The sequence below is a fragment of the Pinus tabuliformis genome, chromosome 3_2, assembly GCF_031772625.1.
Source record: "Pinus tabuliformis cultivar Carrire ecotype Pingquan chromosome 3_2, CPIR1, whole genome shotgun sequence".
Taxonomy (NCBI): domain Eukaryota; kingdom Viridiplantae; phylum Streptophyta; class Pinopsida; order Pinales; family Pinaceae; genus Pinus; species Pinus tabuliformis.
Window position 1 is genome coordinate 1,250,807,116 of NC_142302.1, and position 24,570 is coordinate 1,250,831,685.

Sequence of the window (24,570 nt, forward strand, 5' to 3'; positions counted from 1 at the left end):
TAAATGTCGATGACTTGCACAACTTTATTATTATTAGGGTTAGGGTTTGGTTGTACAGGCAGTTGGGGTTTCATTGTCTGATTATTTGGTGGAGTACCTAACGGGAGAGAAAGTTGTTGCTGGAACTGAGGAAATTGATTTGGGAATGGAGTTTGTTGAGCTCTCCAGTTTGGGTTCCATTGATTAAAATAAGATTGCTGTAGAAGCCAAGGAGTCCACATTGTAGGGTCTACAAAGGGAGGGTTTGTTTGTTGCACGGGTAGGAAATTCATTTGATTAAAGGGTGGGTATTGCATTTGGTTGAAGGGCGGGTAATTTGCTTGATTAAAATAAAGATAATTATTCCAACGATTAAATGGCATACTAGAGTTCGTACCTTGTCCTCGTGGTTTCCATTGCCTCCTTTGTGTCAGCAGATAAACTACTTCAACTTCCTCCTCAGTTGGTTGTAACGCTGCCTTTATCCCTGGTAAAGAGGGGCATTGTTGAGTTTCATGGTCCTTCTCACAAATGGTGCAAATTGGTACCTTGTCCAATGGACATTCCCTTAGCGGATGTTTTTCTCTGCATTTAGGACAGAAGATGGCCAAAGCGGCTTCTGCCTCTGCTTGTTTCTTCTTAACCTACAAGGTATCAATCTATGAAGCAAAAGAACTTAACATTTCAGTTTTGAATTCCTCAAGTAGATTACCTATTTCAGCTCTTGTTGCTCCTCCACTGGCTGATTTCTGGACCCTTGAATAAGTATTATCCCTACTTTTTGATTTATTTGCAGCTCCTCTTGAACATCTCTTGCAGAGGTTAATGATTTCATCATACGATTCTTTAGATATATCCCCTTTACCAAGCATATTTAACATATCTAAACAATCATCCCTTACCCCTTTCAATAATATTGTTTTGAGAATATCTTTACTTACATCGAGGTGCTCGGATCTTTGCAGATTATATTGTTGTCTTTCCACAAAGTCCTCCAGGTTTTCATCCTCCTTTTGAACCATCTTGAATAATTCCTCCCTTTTTTCTCTCGTCCGGCAATAGTCTTGGTATTTGGCCAAAAACTTCTCCTTCATCTGATCCCATGTTGTGATCACATGACCTCCCAAGTTCATAAACCATCTTAGTGCATTTCCTTTTAATGTTGCCGGAAACAACTTCAATTTTTTAGCATTATTAACATAATCATAACTTCTACACAATATATCAAACTTGAAAAGAAACTCATCAGGGTCTTCAGAGGATAAACCATGAAAGTTAGGTAAGGTTGAGAGTGGGATATTCTTCATAGGAGTTGTTCCTCTGGGAAGTTCCCCAATAGGGAATTCCAAAGTGGAGAGAGAATTATCACCTCTTCCTTCTCCTCCTCCATGTCCTCCACCAAAGATTCCTTCATTGTTTCCATCCATTGGTTGTTTTCCTGTTGCGCTTTCCCGGTCTTCAGTGTTTTCTGTTGGACTCTCAATTTCCTGAACTGGTTCCTCAACTTCAATATCTTCTATTGGTTCTTCAATTTCCTCCACTGGTTCCTCGGTATGTTCTACTGTCTCTTCAACCCTTTCAAGTCCCACTATTTCCTCTGTTTCATAGTCCGTTTGGAGAGAATGCTAAGTCTGTGGTCTCCGAGAGCTTAGCCTTTGAGAAGTCTCAGCTTTTGAAATAATCTCATCAATGAAAGTTTTTCTTCCTCCTATTCCTTTGCCCTTGCCACCTGTAGGATTAGTTTTCTTACGTCCTCTCATGCATCCTGCATATCTAAAAGAAAATCATTAGTGCTTTTAAAATCTATGATTGCCTTCCCCGGCAACGGCACCAAAATGTTTGTCACTTTAATTGCTTATTAATTCAAACAACAAAGTGCTACATAAATTCTCAACCCAGGGAAGTCTTGTTATTTCAAAGGCAACTGCGTGCTATATGTACTCAATCCTAAAAGCAACAAAAGTAGTAAAGACTGGTCACACTTTTCCTTAAGCAAATTGAAGCTCCACTCTGAGTTACAGCAAAAACAACCTATTGCATAAAGGTATCAAAGAATGCTTAAAAGAAGTGATCTAAAGAATCAATCTGCATAGGAAAGCGCTAGCTATGCTATAACAGAGAACAGGACCCTATTCCCAGAGCGGGAATCTTCAGCACCTGTTCCTGATTATCAAGCTGCCACCTTGCTCTATAAACTTAATTGCAACATACATGAACTAATTGTAGATAAAATAAACACTGCAACAATCAATTGGGAAGAAAACAGAGTTTCAACAATAATGCAAAATGATAGTCAGTAAATAGTACTGTTAACAAAGCATGAATAAAAAACACACTTCAGAAATAGAATGGGTGAATCTTGTGATGAAGGTGGGCCCTGTCCTTCTCACAAGATTCCCCAAGAAACAAGAACTAGAAAGAAATGTTCAGAACAAAATTTTATTAATCTGTCAATAAGTCATGTTACAGAGAAAAAGGATTCCAGTTCTATTCCTTCAACCAAGCCTTTTTTCGCAGTCTGTTCGTCCCCCTCTAATGTAGATGTCTCCTCTTTTTAAAGAGGAGACATATGTTACAATAGATTACATTGTAAGTCCTATTTTAACCCTTTTTACAAAAATAGGGAAGTCAGTTTTCCCTTTAACAAAATGTTGTTACAAAAATACTGTCTTTAGATCATGATTGTTACATCCAGTGTAGCAGCTCCTTCGGTGATCTTCTTTTGTTGTTGTCAAATCTAGACTACAAATCACAATTGTTCAGCCATGAGATTTGCGCGTCATTCCTATTGTTTCAACAACTATGGAAGTAATCTTGCAATCTCTAGGCAGTTTCAACAACGTGGACTGCACATTGTTCTTTAACCATTCAGCAATTATCAATTCAATGGTTAATAATGAAGATAGCGTAATTATATGTAAAATAATTAAACGTATAGTGATGAGAAGAAATATTGTGTACCTTAGGGATACTTGGGTTAAAATAATAACAAGGACTTTAAATATACGTTGAAAAAGGATGACATCATAACAAAATGTATAGTAAAAAAGAGACAATATGAGGTCCTAACAATAATATTAATTTTCATTCATTTTATCATGTTCCCATTAGTATATCCGATGACAATTGTTTCACATTGATTAGTCTTTATAATTTATCTTAATGTTCGGATACTTGTCAAGTAACTAAGGTGCTTCAACCTTTGTTGATGGTTATGTTAGGTTCTCACTATTCTGACAAGCCCTCTAAATATGATCAGATTCATTTTCCCTCACAAGATTCTCATCTTGATATTGTGCCTTTAATTGGAAATTCATCTCTTCAAGGATTTCAAGTTTTTCAAGAGGATTTTTTTGAATTTCACGATCCAATCTATGATTTCCTGGAAGCATCTTACTTAGCAAGCCATTTTTCTAATAACAATTTTCAGTATTTTCTCATGCTTGGTAAGAAGGATGGCACAGATGAAGGTGTTTTCACAAGATGTTTTTAAGGTTTATTTAGTTATGGTTTGTTGTGTGTGGAGCATGATTGTTCAGAGATCTTTGTTTCAGTCGGATGTATACCCCAGGAAGTTTGTACACCCCTCCATGCGGGGGGGCTGATCCCCCCCCGGCTGGGGGAGTCTGTGGGCTCGGGCGCAACACCCCTAAAGCTAAAAATAGATGTAAAATTGCCTTGTCAAAGTATAGTAATTTCTAGTCAATCTGGGCCGTTCATTAGGCGGATGATCTGACGGTAGAACTTATGTTTAGTTTAGGGTTTTTTGCCCTAGAAGGAAACCCCTCTCTTTGTATGAGGGCATTGTATTTTAGGCTGAGTAATAGATGTGTATTCTGTGAGCGAGAAATAGAGAGGTGAGACTGTGAGAGAAAATAGAGGATATTACAACGGATCTGTTGTATGTTGTGTCTCTTCATTTTGCTGGATAATAGAAAGGAAGGACAGGCTGTTCGGGGTGGACGTAGCCCAAACTGGCTGAACCACGTATATCTGTGTCTCTCTTGTTTTATGCATTTTCTGTGTTTATATTTCTGCAATATTTTATGTGTTCCATTGCTCTGTAATATATAATTTTCTAACAATTGGTATCAGAGTCGAAGATCCATTTGACTGATAAACTCGCAGGAAATAAGGGTTCCTTGTTCAAGTGGGAGCAATGGCAGAAGATGGTAAGTTTAGGGTTGAGAAATTTAACGGCCAAAACTTCTCGCTATGGAAGATGCAGATGGAAGATTATCTGTATCAGAAAGACCTGTACCTACCATTGAGCAGAAAAACAAAGAAGCCGACGACTATGACAGATGAAGAATGGAACCTTCTCGATAGAAAGGCACTCGAAACAATACGGTTGTGCCTCACTGTGTCAGTTGCCTTCAACATTTCGAAGGAAACAACAATAGATGGTTTGATTCAGGTGTCGTCGAAACTATATGAAAAACCCTCGGCCTCAAACAAGGTATTTATTATGAAACGATTATTTAATATGAATATGTCGGAAGGTGGATCTGTTGCAGGTCATTTAAATGATTTTTATACAGTTACAAGTCAATTAAGTTCTGTAGGGGTAAACTTTGAAGATGAAGTTAGAGATCTGTTATTCTTGTGCTCATTGCCAGAAAGTTGGAATGGTTTAGTAATGGCCATTAGTAACTCTGTCTCTGGATCTAGTACTTTAAAGTTTGATGATGTTGTCGGTGCTATCCTTAGTGAGGAAATGTGGCAGAAAAGCTCCGTTAGGCATCGGGTAATGTTTTGAGTGCAGAGTCTAGGGGAAGAAAAATGGGAAGAGGAAAGAGCTCAAGATATCGCAGTAAATCAAGGAAAGGCGGATCCAAGTCCAGATCTGGAATAGTGTGCTAGAAATGTGGAAAGAAAGGACACCTAAAGAAAGACTGTAGATCTCGGAAAGGAAAAGAAGGAGATGCACAACAAGAAAACAATCATGAAGCAAATGTGACAGGTGAGGTGTTACAAGATGCTTTGATTCTTTCTTTTGAAAATATTACTGATTCCTGGGTGGTAGATTCAGGGGCCTCATTCCATGCCGCACCTGATAAGAAATACTTTCATGACTATGTTCAAGGAGATTTTGGACAAGTTCGTTTGGGTGATGATAAACCCTCTAAAATTATTGGAATGGGTAAGGTTCTTGTAAAACAGCAGAATGGAAACCAATGGCTACTAAAGGAGGTAAGGCATGTTCCAGATCTAAAGAAAAATCTGTTAGACCAGGAGTAACTCCAGACTTGGCAGAAAAACTGATTTATTTATTTCATTAGGTAGCTATTGTTATATACATGAATGTGACTGATCAGTTCATCTTCTTGATGACTGTTCACATTCCAAATTCACCCAATCGCAGAGGATTAGGTGTCAACATTCCCCCCCTTAATCTGAAGGGATGTTGGTGAGTCCAAGCATCGTTCTGAATCTTTCAAGCTTTTCTCTTCCAAGCGCTTTGGTGAAGATGTCTGCAATTTGCTCATTTGTGGAACAATGACGGAGATGGATTGTTTTGGCCTCAACATGATGTCGGATCAGATGATATTTAGTATTGATGTGCTTTGTACGATCATGGAACTTTGGGTTCTTGGCCAACTTTATTGTAGAGGTGTTGTCAATCATGAGTGGAGTTGATTGTACTTGTTTTACCTGCAAATCTTCAAGAATTTTCTTGAGCCACACAATTTCTTTCGTTGCTTTAGCTGCTGCCACATATTCTGCTTCTGTTGTGGAATCTGCTGGAACTGATTGTTTGCATGATCTCCAAGAGACATCTCCTGATCTAAGACTCATAGCATATCCTGAAGTAGATACTCCAGTTTCTTTGTCTCCATCGAAGTCTGAATCAGAGTATCCAATCAAGCTGAAGTCGTCCACCTATGTATACTTGATTCCAAGGTCTTGAGTTCCCTTCAAGTACCTTAGAACTCTTTTTGCAGCAGACCAATGTCCCTCACAAGGCTTTTGCATGAACCTGGAGAGGATTCCAACAGTAAATGAAATGTCTGGTCTGGTAGTAGTGAGGTAGATGAGACTTCCTACAAGCTGTCTATACCTTGTTGCATCCTCAAATTCCTTTCCTTCAATAGATGTGAGCTTTAAGTTTTGTTCCATTGGAGTAGAAAGAGGATCGCACTCTGTCATGCCAAATCTGTTTAACAAATCTCCAATGTATTTCTTTTGAGAAAGAAATATGGATTTTGGATGTTGGGTTACTTCAATGCCAAGATAGTAATGAACATAGCCCAAATCAGTCATTTCAAAACTTTTTCCTAATTCTTTCTTTATGGATGCAATATAGCTTTCATTGTTCCCTATCATTAAAAGATCATCTACATATACCACAAGATATACAACTGTTTTTCCAACTTTCTTGACAAATAAAGTTGCATCATCAAGATCAAAATGATTGAAGTTGAGTTTCAGAAGATGCTCAGTTAGTTTTTCATACCAGGCTCGTGGTGCTTGTTTGAGGCCATACAAGGACTTCACAAGTTTGCATACTTTATGTTCATGTCCTTTCACAGCAAATCCTTCAGGCTGGGACATAAAAACATTATCTTTTAGATCTCCATTCAAGAATGCAGTTTTTACATCCATTTGATGGACTTTCCAACCGTTCTGAGCAGCTAGTGCAAAGAGTGTCCGGATGGTGGCCCATTTTGCTGTGGGGGAAAAAGTTTCCTCATAATCGACCCCTTCCTTCTGTGCAAAGCCTTTTGCCACAAGCCTAGCTTTGTGCTTGTCAAGTGAGCCATCAACTTTGTATTTGTTCTTGTAGACCCACTTGCAGCCAATTGGTTTGGTTCCAAATGGAGGATCAACCAGCTTCCAAGTGCCATTCTTTATGAGGGCATCATACTCCTTTTTCATCGCTTCTTTCCATTCATCATGAGAAGCAACTTCTTTGAAGGAAGTTGGTTCAAAATCTGTAGACAAGTTCAATTCACAATCATAAGTAACATCCATATCAATAGGTGAATTAGAGTCATCTACATCACCTCCAATTTGTTGGTTTGAATTTCTGGTTCCTGTTTTTCCAATTTCATCAGGATGAACACTTTCAAGTGTCTTTGTCATCCACTTTGGGGGACCTTTCTGAGATGGTCCAGGCTGCTCTGTTGATTGAGTTGGGACTGAATCAAGATTGAGTCTCCCAATTCTATCAATTACATCACTTAAAGCATCATCCGTTGTTGGAGTTTCATGCAGGGGAGATTGTTCTTCAGAAGAAGATTCCACATGTTGATCTAGTATAGGAATCCCCCCTTCAAGATGTGGAATCTGATTATCAAATTCTTGAAATGATTTTATTTTTGCGAATCTATCCAAGCGATCAAGTTGCCGCTCAACAACATTGTCAGATTTGGATGATTCCAGAAAAATGACATCTCTAGATACAAAAAACTTTTTATTTACTTCATCATAGAGGCGGTATGCTTTAGAGGTGTTTGAATACCCCAGGAAGATACACTTACGACTTCTAGCACCAAGTTTGTTTCTATGTACCTTTGGTATCAAAGCATAACAGGTGGAACCAAAGATCCTGAGATGTTTTACCGAAGGAACATGTCCATACCACAATTCATAAGGAGTCTTGTTTCTTATAGCATTAGATGGACATCTATTCTTTATATATGCAGCACATAGAACAGCATCAGCCCAAAACATTATCTTTACATTTTTGAAAAAGAGCATGGATCGTACCATATTCAAGATTGTTCTATTCATTCTTTCAGCTACACCATTCTCTTGGGGATTATAAGGCACAGTTGTTTGATGTTTAATCCCATGTTGGTGAAGATAGTGTTCAAATTCATTTGATGTATATTCTTTTCCATTATCAGTGCGAATAGACCCAATATGAGATTGTGCATCATTTTCAATCCATTTATGAAAATTCTTGAATGTTTGAAAAGCATCAGATTTGTTCTTCAATAAATAAACCCAACACATTCTGGTGTAATCATCAATAAATGTCATGATATATTTATTTCCATTTGTAGAAGGAACAGGCATTGGACCACATAAATCTGAATGAATGAGTTCAAGCTTCCTATGTGCTCTTGAATGTGAATCATGAAAAGACTGTTTGCTATGCTTTCCTAGAATGCAAGCATCACATTGCTTATGTTTCCTAGGAATTGTAGGCAAACCAGCAACACCATTTTTCTTCAATAAGCGGAGACTGTCATAGTTTAAATGTCCAAATCTAGCATGCCATAATAAACTTGATGGAAGTGTACCTTCTTCATGATGAGAAATATATGAGAAATGTTGTGCATGAGCAGAGGTTCCTTGCAGTTTGAGAAGCCTTTCTTCTTCTATTCCCCTCATGACAAGTGAGTGGTCAGATGCTTTTCTTACCTCAAGCTTGCCATCAAACATATGAATGGAGTGACCTTGCTGGCGGATGTGGACCAAAGACAGCAAGTTTCTCTTGAGCTGTGGGAGATATAGAACATGATCCAGAAGAAAGTCTGGAAGACCAGGCAGTTTAAGCCTGATTGTGCTAAGCCCTGATGGCTTGATTTTTGACTGATCTGCAAAGTATACTGCTCCATCAACATTGTCAGTGAAATCTTCAAAAAAACTTTCCTATGAGTCATATGATAGGTTGCTCCTGAATCAAGCAACCAATCATTTTTCGAAGAAGCAAGTGAAGCATTAAACAAATCTTCATTTACTCCAATGTTACATTGTGCCTCAATATAGTGAGCGGATTCAGGTGCTTTACCTTTGTCTGTATCATCAGTTTTACCTTTCTGCTGGTTTCTTTTCTGCTCAATTTTGTCCCATGGTAGCTTGCATGTAGAAGCATCATGTGATCCATTTCGTTTGCAGCGAATGCAATGTAGATATGCTTTTTCTGCTTGAGAATGTCTGCCCCCCCTGCCTCTGAAGTATCTTCCTCTTCCTCTTCATCCACCTCTTCCTCTTGTAGAATCTTGAGCATGATGCTTTTCTTTATGAGCAAGGCAAACAGTCTCTTCAGAAGATTCAGGGACTGTCTTCTTTCCAAAGGCTTTCTCTCTTTCAACCAAAATTTTCACAAGAGAACCAAAGGTTATATCTTTAAGATTTCCATTTGCTTGTAGAGACTCAAGATAATTGGAGTAAGTAGGATAGAGTGCCTTGAGAAAAGCAATAAGAGGGATATCCAGCTCAACCTTAGTGGATTTAATATCATGCATTATATACTTTACTTCAGATGCAAGAGCAAGTGGATCATTATTTTTCAGTTCAAGAGTGAAGAGTTTAATCATGAGCTGAACAACTTCAATTGCAGAATGTGAGTTATAGAGTTGTTTCAGCTTTTGTAAAGCTTCAAAGGCAGTTGAATATGATGAAATATGGCAACTTCTTCATTTACAGATGCTGCGATTAATGCATAGGCTTTGCTGTTCTTGTTTTCCCAAACGATGAGCTCTTTGTCTGATGTAGGCTGCACTGGGTCATTTTCTCCTTCTCCGACACAGACTCCTTTCCACAACTCATTGAAGATGAGGGTGTGTTTTATCATCCGGGACCATTCAGGATAGTTCTCCTTGCCAGTGAGAACTATTCCTACCATGGAGATGATTGAATGCATTCTGTGAAAAAAAAATAACTTCTGCTGATAGAATAATACTTCTAATGGCAAAAAGAATGTGCTTTTGTGGAGAAAAAAACTTTTGCTGCTAAAAGAATGATTCTGATTCTGCTACGCCATTTATATATTATTGACTATTGAAATGAATGCTGATAACATGCTACCACTATAACATATATCACCGCATGAACAATTTGAGCGCTTGTGTTAAACGCTGCCACTGTAAAAATATGAGCACTGCTATCATCGTACCATATATCACAGCATATATGTGTCACATAAAAATTGAGCGCTGCTACTGTAACATATATCACCGCATACATAAAAATTGAGCGCTGCATATATCACCGCATATATATATCACATGAAAATGTAACATATATCACCACATATATATATATCACATGAAAATTTAAACGCTGCTTACTGTAACATATATCATTGAATCATCATAACAGAGATAACAGCCAACACATGAAGCACCAAGCTATGAGGGAGGAAGAGTCATATTTGTGCATTAAACATCAAATCTGCATAACATACCAAATCCCACTCAACTCAACCGCAGCCCAGCGCTGTAGTTTAGAGCCAAGCCACAAAGGGAAGAGCCCACAAGGGGTGCAAGTGTATGCACATACTGGAAAGAAACCCCGGAATACCGCTTCCTTCCAAACGACTCTTCAAACCACCGTTCCAAAGCTGGCCGACAGAGGCATTCTCCAAAGCTCGAGCTTCTGATAGACATGAAACCACTAGCAATAACAAAAACAACTTTCAAATTGTAGAGCAACCATGTCAGTTCATACCAGTCTTTAGCCGCATTCGATACCATTCATAAGTATCGATCAGCAGTATTTATTTGAAACAGGTCCGATACACGAATTCGCCTGTAGCGCAGAACCAGGGTTTCAACGAGGCCGACAGTGCTATTTTTGTTATTTTTATCATTTCTAACATCATTACTATGACCGTGAAAAACATTTTTCAGGACATGAAAGGCAGTATCGGGAGCATCTCCAGGCGGAGCTTTGAAGTAAAGTTCCTTAGATCTCGTTCACAGAGTGTTGTGGATGATTTACATTATAAAAGCAATGCGAATAATAAGAATAATAGTAATAATGGAGGCTTGCAGTGCAGTTTGTGGGCGAATATGCCCCCTGAGTTGATAAGAGATGTTATTCATAGAATTGAGGAGAGCAAGAGCAGTTGGCCTTGTAGGAAGAGTGTGGTGGCATGTGCTGGGGTTTGTATGACATTGAGGCAAATTACAAAGGAGCTTGCTCCGATACCATTGAAGAAGGTAACGACAGGGGACATGTTCGAGGCTTGATGTGGAGCGCCTCAGGTATCTTGACTGTTCAATTTCAGATGTCAAGCCTATGCAGGTCAGAGACAAGCGTTATGGACAGAGCGCAGTGGCAGAGGCAGATTATTTTAAAACAAAAGGGAATAAAGCAGAGGCAGAGGCAGAGGTCAGGACAGAGGAGTTACAAGGAGCATAATAGCTAAAACAAGGAGCTGGCTCTGATACCATGTCAAACCAGGAGTAACTCCAGACTTGGCAGAAAAACTGATTTATTTATTTCATTAGGTAGCTATTGTTTTATACATGAATGTGACTGATCAGTTCATCTTCTTGATGACTGTTCACATTCCAAATTCACCCAATCGCAGAGGATTAGGTGTCAACAAAATCTGATTTCAACAAGGCAGTTAGGCAATGAAGGTTGTGTGACAAATTTCACAGATAAAGCTTGGAATGTTACCAAAGGAGCCCTGGTAATAGCAAAAGGCGAAAAGGTTGGTACATTGTATTTATGCAATGGTATTTCTAACTCTGTTAATGCTTTAACTTCCAATGGAGCAGATGCAGCATTATGGCATCATAGGCTCAGACACGAGTGAAAAGGGGATGAAGATTCTTCACTCAAGGAACCTGTTGCCAGGTTTAAAGAATGTTGATTTGGATTTTTGTGAGAATTGCATTTAAGGAAAACAAAAGAGAGTTAGATTTCTCAGAGTTGGGAAAGAAAAGAAGAACGAAAAATTAGAGCTTGTGCATACAGATGTATGGGGACCTGCTCAGGTATCATCTCTCGGTGGCTCTCGTCGTTATGTTACTTTTATTGATGATGCAACTAGAAAAACTTGGATTTATTGTATTAAGAATAAATCTGATGTATTTGACACTTTCAAGGAATGGAAAGATTTGGTTGAGATTGAGACAGGAAAGAAATCGAAGTGCCTTAGATCAGACAATGGAGGTGAATATTGCAACAAAGAGTTTGATAGGTACTGTTCAAAGCATGGAATTCGTGGAGAGAAGACAGTTCCAAGAACACCAGAAGAAAATGGTGTGTTAGAAAGGATGAACAGAACAATCATGGAGCATGCAAGGTGCATGAGATTGCATGCAGGATTGCCTTTACAGTTTTGGGCAGATGCTGTAGATACTGTTGTTTATCTAATAAATAGAGGGCCTTCAAGTTCCTTGGATGGTGGTGTTCTAGAGGAAGCATGGACAGGTAAAAAGGTAAACTACTCTTTTTTAAAGACTTTTGGTTGTGAGGCCTTTGTCCATATTCATAAAGAAAATAAAACAAAGCTTGAGGCAAAGTCAAAGAAATGTACCTTTATTGGATATGGTGTTAATGATTTTGGTTATCGCTTATATGATTACGAAAATCACAAAATCATTAGGAGCAGAGATGTAATATTCAATGAAAAGGTCTTGTATAAGAATCAGTTGCAGAAAAAGAAAGAAGAAAAAGAAAACAAGGAATACGTAGTTCTTGATGAAATCACTGAAAAAGTAAAGGTGCCTGAAAATAATAATAATCAACAACCACAACAACAGCAACCACCACAACAGCAACATGCACCCCAAACACCTGAAAGTGGTGTTAGAATATCTACCAGGATAAGTAGACCCCCTGAACGATACTCTCCTTCATTATATTATTTATTGTTAACTAATTCTGGTGAACCCAAATGTTATGAAGAAGCAATGCAGGTTGAAAGCAAGAAGAAGTGGGAGGTAGCCATGGAAGAAGAGCTGGACTCCTTAATGCATAACCAGACTTGGGACTTAGTCAGGTTGCCTGCAAGTAAAACTACATTGCAGAATAAATGGGTTTACAGGCTAAAGGAAGAAGATGGAGGAAAACAAAGGTACAAAGCTGGACTTGTGGTGAAGGGGTTTGCACAGAAGAAAGATATTGATTTTGATGAAATATTTTCTCCTGTTGTTAAAATGACTTCAATCAAAACTATTTTAAGTCTAGTAGCAGCTGAAGATTTGCATCTTGAGCAGTTAGATGTAAAGACAACTTTTCTCCATGGGTATTTGGAGGAAGAGATATATATGCAGCAACCACAAGAATATGAGGTGAAAGGGAAGGAGAAACTAGTGTGCAGGTTGAAGAAGAGCTTGTATGGCTTAAAACAAGCTCCAAGGCAGTGGTATCTAAAATTTGACAAGTTTATGTCTAAAAAAGGTTATACTAGATGCCACTCTGATCATTGTGTTTATCTGAAAAAGAAAAATGATGGCAGCTATATTATATTGTTATTGTATGTAGATGACATGCTTGTTGCAGGGTCTAACATGCAGGAAATAAATGTGCTCAAAAGAAAATTGGAAAATTCATTTGCAATGAAGGATTTGGGAGCTGCAAAACAAATCCTTGGTATGAGAATCACTAGAGACAGGAAAAATCGCAAATTAACATTGTCTCAGAATGAGTACATACAAAAGGTGTTGAAAAGATTTAATATGCACAATGCAAAACCAGTTAGTACACATTTTGCTAGCCATTTCAAAATTAGTAAGGAAATGTGCCCAAAGACCCAAGAAGACATGGATTATATGTCTAAAGTTCAATATGCATCAGCAGTTGGAAGCTTAATGTATGCAATGGTCTTCACAAGGCCTGATATTGCACATGCAGTGGGAGTTGTAAGCAGGTACATGAACAATCCAGGAAAGGAACATTGGATGGCAGTTAAATGGATTCTCAGATATGTGAAAGGTACCACAAGTCAAGCATTATGCTTTGGTGGTGCAAACATTTCTCTATGGGGATATGTTGATGCAGATATGGCAGGTGACAGAGATAACAGGAGGAGCACTACAGGATATGTATTTACTGTTGGTGGAACAGTTGTCAGTTGGGTTTCAAAAATCCAAAGTGTTGTTTCACTTTCAACAACAGAAGCTGAGTATGTTGCTGCTACATACGCTAGTAAAGAAATGATTTTGTTACAAAGGTTTATGGGTGAATTGGGTAAGGAGCATGATATGGGCACGTTATACAGTGATAGCCAAAGTGCCATTCATCTTGCAAAGAACTCAGCATCTCATTCTAGGACTAAACACATACAGCTCAAGTACCATTTCATACGATCAGTGTTGGAAGATGGAGAGTTGAAGCTGGAAAAGATACACACTAGCCAGAATCCTGCAGATATGCTAACAAAAGTTGTAACCAGGGAGAAATTGAGAATATGCTCAGTTTCAATTGGTCTTCAAGGATGACGATGAAGATGAGAAATAGCCAGGTCCAAAGAGGAGTCATTGTCCAGCAAATGAAGTAGTGGTGGAGCTGCTACAATCATTCTCCAAGTGGGAGATTGTTGTGTGTGGAGCATGATTGTTTAGAGATCTTTGTTTCAGCCAGATGTATACCCCAGGAAGTTTGTACACCCCTCCACGCGGGGGGGGGGTGCGGGGGGGCGATCCCCCCCGGCTGGGGGGATCTAGGGGCCAGCGGTCCCCCGGCGGGTGCTCGGGGGAAGCGCCCCCGAAGCTAAAAACAGATGTAAAATTGCCTTGTAAAAGTATAGTAATTTCTAGTCAATCTGGGCCATTCATTAGGCAGATGATCTGACAGTAGAACTTATGTTTAGTTTAGACTTTTTTTCCCTAGAAGGAAACCCCTCTCTTTGTATGAGGGCATTGTATTTGAGGCTGAGTAATAGATGTGTATTCTGTGAGCGAGAAACAGAGAGGTGAGACTGTGAGAGAAAACAGAGGATTTTACAACGGATCTGCTATAGGTTGTGTCTCTTCATTTTGCTAGATAATAGAAAGGAAGGACTGGCTGTTCGAGGTGAACGTAGCCCAAACTTGGTGAACCACGTATATTTGTGTCTCTCTTGTTTTATGCGTTTTCTGTGTTTATATTTCTGCAATATTTTATGTGTTCCATTGCTCTGTAATATATAATTTTCTAACATGGTTTTCATAAAAAAGGTAAGAATGTGAATTGGGTAGAAGTAGTGATTATGACACATTTTTCTACTGATAGAAAATACCATCAATTTTCTGTGCAAATTATTCAAGATCTTATATTTTCTCTTGCACATTACTTTATATCAATTTTAATTAATCATGTATTTTTTATTGTAGGTCTAGAAAAAATATGATGGCTTCATTGGAAATTTCATTATATGTGACCTCAACCTTCTAGTTGATTAGGTTAGGAGTAGGTCTAGTTGCATTTTAGTTACATACACATTCATCCTACATTCATTTTCTATAGTTTGTCTTATGTTTTTTATTTTGGTTCTACATCTTGTTTTGGTTTAGCCTCCTTTTGTTTTGTCTTCTCGTTTTTTTTCCTTGTTCTGTGTTGTCTTTTCTTTCGTTTTATGAGACCTTGCATGAAGATGCTATATTGGCTCAAAAGGAAATGTGGAAAAATAGAAAAGGGCTTTCTGACACTGCAAAATTTGGCTAACTCTTTGTCCTTCTTTCTTGTCTTGGTTACACCTTTTGGTAGATGATGTTCTGATGGAAAATATGATCCTTGAGTAAGGAATTCCTTTTTGAACCATGATTTCCATGCCTATTCTGGAAACCTCATGCCTACACTCTGGTCTTTATGTTTCAATGTTTTTGGGTTGATCCAATTAAGTAGAGAAGGACAAGGGGAAATATAAATGAGAAAACCAATGTGAGAGGTATTATATATGCTTCTCTGAAGGGACAACACCCTCTTCTCTCAATAAATCAGGATCCCTCTTCTACCCATGAAATAAATAAGTGTCGATGCACAGTCCTATATAAAATAAATAAATAAATGTGAAAGAAGAGAAAGGCATTCTATGCAGAGAGGCAAAGCAAGAAACTCTGTCAGGGTACTTTCCATGGCTATTGGAAGAAGAGAAATGTTTGTGTCCCTGAAGTGACTTTGTCGGGGTATTGTCTAGGCTTGCTGGAAATAAAGCAAGACCAGAGATGAAAAAATACACTTTGGGAATATAAAGCTCATAAAATTCATTACTCTTTTCTAATTCAAAACATTATGTGATCACTAACCTTGTATTTTTGTTTAACTGAGTAAAGGAATGAAGGGGATGAGGTTTACGCACGGGGTAAGTGGGGAAGCCATGGTAATCTGAATGATGAATCAATACTCCTTGAAGAACTAGACCGAGTAAGAAAGAATTAACCAAGGCAGAGAAGTTGGAGTTCTCCTAGTGTGTCACCAAGTGTTGTCACTACAATAAAGACCCTCCAAAATTTTACCTGCACTTGAGTTTTGGAGCCTATTGTGGATCTTTCAATCGGTCGTTCTGTGGTCACTTCTTGATCAATCAAAGTCACATGCTCACGCATGCTCAGTTTGCATATTATTTTATGAGCATATTATTTTATGCAAGATTGAACAAGCATAGCACAGTCTATTAAGATAGTGTCTATGCAATGTTCAACCCATGTTGACAGTCAGTGCACACTGTTATTCACAATCCCTCACTTTTGGTTGTGTTTGTACTTCTATTTTGTTGACTTTTTCAAACTGTCTCTTTTTCACACCTTCACTTTCGCGAATGTTGTTTTCATTCTTTTGAATGTCATTTTTCCTTTCTTTCACTTTAATTAGTGTTGTTTTCGTGTTATCTTCCGCTATGGCATGTGTCCCTTTCACTTTCTTTCACGTATCACAAGCATCATTCCCCCCTTTTCTCTTCATATATTAAATGTCATCTTTTGGCATGTGGAGTGTCGCACAATGCACGAAAGCTAGTTTTTGTGTGTTTCAACAGGTAATATTTGTGTTAATGAGTTTTACTTACCATGAAAACATGTATCACACTTATTCCCAAAGTTTCAAGCATTGTCGCGCAAGTGTCATCATGGTCGTCACAAAGTGTATCTTTGGTGTCACACTTGTCATAAGTTGTCGTAAAGTTGTCACACTGAGGGAAGTATGTTTCTCATGTGTTTTGGATGATCTATGTTGTGTCTTCAAGTGTTCTAAGTGTGTTATCACAATCAAGTATTGTCACTATTCACATCAGTTTCACAGATCCCACAATTAATCAAATTTGGAAAACTTCCCGATTGGACAACCTAGGCTCATATAACACTCCTGAACTATGCATTGCATAATCACATCCCTCAAACTACAACCCCACATCTTGGCACTACAAAATACGTAGTTCTTTCCTTCTAGTACTGTGCACTATGCAATCACGATGCTTAAGCTCAACCTCTGACCTCAAAAACTTCATAATTTCTCTCTCATTCCCAGTCACTATTGCGCATTGCATATTTTCAAGGTTCAAGCCTCATCCCTAAGCTCTTGAACTACACAATTATGTTTTAAATTGTCCTCCTCTTCCTTCTAGAACTATGCAGTGGGAAAAATCAGTTCTCAAGCCCTCATCCTAGATCCTTAAGCTCACCAGATGTGCAATCTTTTTTCTCTCCCAGCTTGAACTGCACATTACATAGTCTCAAGGCTTAAGCTTGGCCCTTAACTACCTGAGTTTCATAATTACCTAGTCATTGAGCCTCTCCCTTAGCCTGCCACCCAGTTCTGTCTTAGTCAGTGGAGCATAATGCAACATCTTAGACTAGGGGTTTATCGGACTAATGTTGTCTTATCATGAATGGATTGTAGATGTAGGTTCTCTATCATGCTATGGAAAGATGATAAAGAAGGATATGGAGATGGAGGACATGCTAGAAGACACTTAAGGAGATGAGGAGATAAGATGATCATCATACAAGAAGATGAAGGAACAATGGATTATAACAAAATATGGAAGATCAAGACCACAATAAAGACTCCTTATCTTCAAGTCATAGGGAGGAGGAAGAAGAAAAAAATGCACGATGTTTTCAAGAAGACATAAAGAAAGCAGCGAAAAAATGTCTTGACATTGCCATGTCATCTTGAAGTCCATGTCATCATTGTCATGTTATGTTGTGTCATGAGCCATAATGTGCCACATCATTCATGGATTATGTAATTCTATATTGAACAATGTAATGTGAAGTGGAAGTCCAATAGTCATCTATTTAAATTGAAGAGTCATGTAGGAAGTCAAAAAGTCATGAGAATTCTGCAAAATAATTTTTACCTTGGCTTCTCCCATAAGGCAACAGAGAGATAGAGTTAGTACTTTTGGGGAGCAAGTCATGGCTTCAATGATCCACTATTGGAGCTAGTGATGTTTGTTGTATACATGTATCTTGGGACTTTTACTTAATACTTGAAGCTTGATGGCCAACATGTTTTCATGCATGAATTGTGAATATTTGTAAGAATGTTTTGTGAATGTTTATGATTCATGTTTTTTTTCACCTGTACTAAAGTAGTTGAACTATTTCAGTGAATTTAGTGCTTATCTTATTGAAAATGTGTTGTAGTGGTCGTAACAATCACCGGATCTATGTGAAATATTCTTCTTGATGTTATGCTATTCTCTTTTATTCTTGTGTGCACCTCTACGAGGGTGGTACTGTTACCTCTCTATTAAGAGGCTCTCTTCTCCTCCCTCTGCAGTAGAAGAACCTTGATGCACCTACAACTAAAAATTCACTAGGCACACTTACTTTCTTTTTGCAAAGGAACATACACACTTCTATCTCTTTTTGAAAACTAAAGCCAAGGAAAATCTATAAGAATACATGGCATCTGGGTTGATACTCTAGATGGGGCTCCTATTCCAAACATTGTGAGCTCTAATTGGAAATTCACATGGGGAGACCCACTTGGTTAATTAATTTCAAGCGTTTCCAACAAAAGCTTTGTGCAAATATTCTCATCCTGACATCTTCATCATCCACCTCTTCCAGATATATGAATTCATTGAATTTATCCAAATATTGTTGATATATAAAATCTCCTTGTCCATCAAATTAGATTAAGCGTTGGGCATAATTATGAGGAAGGTCATGCAACTGACTTGGAAGAGTGAGTGGAGCATATATGGCCACCATAACTACTTGAAACGATGTTGAAGTAACTATGATTCTAGGTATTTGAATAGTAGATGAAAATTGAACAGAAATTTTTGTAGTAGCAATCAAAGGAGTATTAGTATGAAATATAAAAGAAGTAGGTGGAGCATAAAAAGGTGGAGTAGGGAAAGGAAATGTGACAGACTTGGACAAAGCCAATTGTAGTTCTTGAACAAGGTATTCCAATCTCCTTTCTTTAAAAAATTTAATTGGATCGGTATGAGTAAGTGTGCTTATGTATTCCAAATTTTCTTTGAGCCTAGATATTAAGCTACTCCAAAATATATCTCAATCATGTTGTGATAAACTGGGCTCTTGAAGAAAAAGATCTCGAATATAAGACTTAAATTTTCTTTCATCAAATACTGTGTCTGAAAGATCAGATTATCACTTTGATCTAAACAAAGTATACTAAAATTTAATGTCAAATTGGATATCTTCTATGGACTTAACCTCTTTAGGTAAAAAAAATATATATTCCTAAAGAAACAGTACCTAGTTATTTTACTGATCTTTTCTTCCTGAAAATCTTCTCTAGAATTGAAATAGGCTCTAGTGGATCAGGATTTGGATGTCTTCTAGTGTAAACTCCATTATGAGACAAAAATTCCCAGTGGATTAACCTTTCAAATTTTCGAGTCACCAAGTGAAGCACAACTTGATTTTGTCTGATCCTTGTTCACCATCAATGATCAGATATGGATCTTTTTCATTCTTTCCCAGGGATGATTTAACCTTCGTTCCCCGGTAATGATGCCAATATTTTATCACTCAGGATTTTTTCTTGGTTGTGTGAGAAAACTCCTAAGGTAACTTTAAACCACTTTTAGAATGGAAACTGGCCCTTCAATCTGGATAGGGATTTCTCCTCGACATTGTTACTCAAGGTCACTATAGTAGTAGGTCACTAATACGCTTAGTGGCCATATTTAACTTGTAACAATGATGAATTTGGTTTGGAAAAAAGGAAATGGGACCATTAGGAATGGAGTTTCTAACAAAAATAAATATTGTTAATAACAAGTCACAAGAAAAAATATAAACAAAGGCAAGATAGATCATGATTTATTAGAAAAATTATCAATCAAGATATGGTAGAAGACTACAAAAATAAACACCAGAAATAGAGCACTGTGATTTCTGCAATGACATTTAGGTTGGAAAAACAAATAAGTATTCAAATAACATGAATTTGAGCATTCAACACAAATTATAATTCATCCAACTTTATCCAAATACTAAAGATTAATGATCAATTATATATTAATAGAAAAATATATTAATCTTCAAATTCTACAGCAATACACAAAGATTTTCTATTTCCAAAGATTTTTTGAACCATTGATTCTCTTTCATAATTGGCTTTATAGAACATGTACAAAATGTGACCATGTTTTTAGAAAACTTTAATTACAAAGCCTCAAATATATGTGTAAATCCCTAACTAAGATCAAGTACATTACATAGATTTTTCCTTGATGTACTGATTGTTTAGTCATAAAACAAGATGATAAGATGTTGTATCTAGAAGTTGAGTTGTAGCTGAAAATATGGTCGACACTGAGGACAAAATCAGTTGTTGATACCTTGCCAAAATCTTCTAAAATCCTTTGCTTTATCATCATGTTTGGATTAATAATCTTGCCTCAAAATTTGGGCATGATTCACCAAAATAGGAGTATTATACGTGAATCTGTCTTTCATAAGTTTTATTTACTCAAAAATCCTTATCGTTGACTAAAAAACATAGTTTTTCCCAATTGCTGAGAGACTAATCGACACATATCTTATCAATATAAAACCATGAATTGTTGCCAAATTAACTGTCAATGTTCGAACAAAATAGAACAAAAATAGTGCTAACAATTTAATTGTCAGTGCTCTCTCAATTTTTTTTCAAAAAGAACATTGAAGGAATAATTATCAACACTAAAACAAAACCTTATTTGATTTTGTTTGCAGCCTCCAACAAAATATCTACATTACATGGTTTCCTTTTCTTAATCTTCTTGGCTTTGGGGCCAAGTTCTCCTCTCTTTTGACCTTTGTTCCTCTTATATCTAAAAGACCACCTCTTTATTTATCATAAAGTCTCTTAAAGGTGTGCCATCCACATCAATCACTTGAGTTTCCAAGTTAGGGTTTTGTTTGAGTTTGAACATAGGCCTTAATTTGTTTATTAGCCTAGTATGAGGCTTTATGTCCCCATATATTTTAGATAGAGGGGGTTCTTTTAAAATCCCCTTTCCTCTATTTCAAGTTGACCCTCCCCTACTTCAGTAGGTTGATCATATGTAGCTTTCAAATGTTGTTCTAGAAACTCAAGAGATGGCTCTCGAGGAGGAGATAGGGTTTTTTCCTCTGCAATCCTTTCACTTTTTCTTGTGTAAACCCTTTTAAACTCATGAACTGGGATATGGGTTAATGTATGCATGCTTAGGGAGGCTATTATTTTTCTTATGGTTTGGACCAAAAGGGATTCCTTCTTCTAGAATTTTAGAGGCCTAGGAAAGTTTCTTTTGTTTCTTCTTCTTGCCACTAGTTTTTGATTTAGGAGAATTTGTCTCTACGAATCCCGCCCAAAAAAGGAAATGCTCCCAAATTCTATTAATTTTTTTCAAATGATTGACAATCAAAAGCTTAAACAGGCTCTTATGGAAAACATAGTGAGGGGATGCATTTGGTTTAGCCTGAATCCTTGCTGACATTTTTTTAAGAATCATAAGCAAAAATAAAGGCATGTTCATTCTAATCTGTCCAGAAATATGAGCGAGAAACCTCGAGTGATATATGCTAAGCTTGTTGAAACGTCCCTCGAAGGTAAATTAAGCTTGATTTATCCTAATTATTTCATCCCATCCAGATTTGAGCGAGGATCTCTATACTCCCAAACATCATAGCTTGTCTTTGTGTTCATCCTTCAAAAAGAAGGGGATATCGATACTTGCCAAGGTTCAATTTTTAAACCACCAATCCCCATCACTCGAGAGTCCTATATCCTCTGCTATTGTTTCCTCTATAACTAGGAAGGATATTGTAGGTTTTAAACATGTATATAAATTACCTACAAAGGAATTCTTAAAAATAGAAAATATACAATGGCAAGAGCATAAAACATAAAATAGATATACACAGAGATTTTCCCCTAAATACCAAAACCGAGACTACCAGATTGATTTTTCATTATATTCCTTTCAATGTTACAATACATATATATACATGTCGAAGCATCCATAAATCCTAATCCATTAACCCTAGATTAGAACATAACCGTAGTTCCCTTGACTGGATCTAGAAAATACCATGGGCAGAAAACCATCATGCCCAAAACCATGTGCAAAATCCATGCACAAAACCATAGGTAGGTATGCCCACCAAACATAGGGTCCAAAAAAAAATTGTGGCGCTGCCTTGGACCTCGTAGAGGGGGGCTACCACCCCCGTAAAACCCTCCGATAGGGGGGGTGGCCACTCCCCCACTGTGCCTGACGCAATGAAGGGGGCGGGGGCGTTAGTCGGCCCCCTCTAACCCCCAACTTCATGCATGGGGCTAGTCGTGAAATAATATAACACACACCCAACAAATATGCTAGCAATTCTAACCTCCTGGCCATCAAAACCCTTTGCAAACGCCGGAGCCAATCCATCATGAAAACTATCACACCTAAAACAAAAATCCTCCCATCCTACTCGTCTAAATTTCTCTTGAACTTTTGGGATGACTTCAAGAGCTTTGTGACCCTCAGGCTCTTCTTTGTACCGTCGACTGCCTTTCCCCATAACTGCTAACAATTAAAAATATAAACTTTAGAAGAAAAAATGAGATTTTTTCATGACTATACTGGAAGCTTTAACTAATATTTTACCTCAAAAGGAAATAATGACATTAGATGATAATCGTGCAATGCTTCCCTTCACATGAAATATCTAGCGTAGAAAAGACAGGTGAAAACAAAAAACATGTATAATCACAATCATACATTCGTCCCTCGATCATACCATCACTTTTATAATGATTATTACCCTTGGTGGTGAAAATTAAACAAATTTCATTATGGGAAAATCAAATAACATGCCATACCAACTAATTGATCAGTGTCAGTTGTCGAATGATGATAGGTTGTATGGGAAATTGATTTTCCATCGCTCGCTTATCTAGAAATTTAAATATTTGTTGATATTTGATTCGTTAGCGCCTTTGTTTAAAAAAATTTGGACCAGTGTTGACAAATTAATTGTCAACGTGCTTGAAACCTTTTATGAAAAAACTTAAGACATATGTTCCAAGCCATTACATTTGAATCCCCTATTCTGAAACTAAACTATGATAAATGCATTGGATATTTCTTTGCATTAGCTAATGACATTGAGCATTGACACTATTGGTATTCACATGAGCGTTGGTACATAATGGTGGCATATATTTGCATTGGCACATTATGGAAAGACAACACTACATCCACTACCAACGTTAGTGATAACACTACTAGCATTATATATGAAATGGTAACTTGTTATGGCAAGGCAACACAACCAAGATTACATATGAATCAGTGTTCATGGAAACATTCATTCAACGAGGTTCCAAAGTTACATGCTAAACTCATTAATATTCATGCAAAATTTATTAATATCCATGCTATCCAAGGTGTGTGTTAGAACAAGGAATGTGCTCACTAATGGAGTTCATTCATTAATAAAAGAATTAAGGAACATGTGCTTTTTAATTGATTTAATGAAGAACATATTACATTGCCTTAAATCAATGCCTTGTAAAGCCTTTAATGCTTTAGGGAGTGTATTTTTTCTTAATGGAATACATACAATGGAGAATTTTTATGAACAACACTTGAAAAATCCATGAATTATGGTTTTGTGCCCTAACATTTATTTCATCATACCTTTCAGGGTTTACATTTTGGAGCAACACTTACAAAGTTATTTGTAGTAGTTTTTGAGTTCTGAGCAATGATTTTTTACAACCAGACAACACTACATTTCCCAACATTGCCCGCCTAGTTGACTACATGTCAATAGAGTCATTGAAGCTTCTCGGCAATTTGCAAGAGAGAATACATTTTCCACCCTTATGGGGAGGTAACTGTTAGCGCTTGGAATTCACCTAGGCTGAGATAGACAAACTCTCAAGGCTACATCAAACCATTTCACCTCGTAGCTAGCCCTACGAGGTATGAGAAGGCTCTCTCGGGTCAGATTCGATAGATCTTTCAATATGATTAGACTGACCAATTAATAATAAAGATTTTAGGCTAGTAAATTGATAAGGGGGTTGATTTAATGATTTTTGGGGTTTTTGGTGGCAATTGGTGGAAGTGCAATTCAGGGTGCGGGGAATGAGCACAGTTTTTGCAGGGTGATCTTAGGGGCAAGGTAGGAGTGAGTGCTGATGCCTTAATCTGAGGTGGATGATCAGGAATGATAGAGGAGGAGCTAAAGAGGGCAAACAACCAATTTGAATCCTCTCTAGACAGTAGAAAACATAAATATTGAACAAACTAAAAAGCTGAGCATGTCAAAGCATGAATTCAAACTTTACCACTTCATCTGTCCAATTAGAAGCAAAAGAGAGATGTGGAATACATAAACAAACTTACAAGAACATGTAGAAAACACACCATCAACACATCAATCCACAAGAATCCACAATGATGTCTGCAAAACCCTGGCCTTCCTTTCCTTAAATTGCAGAAGTAGATGTAAAATACACAATAATGCT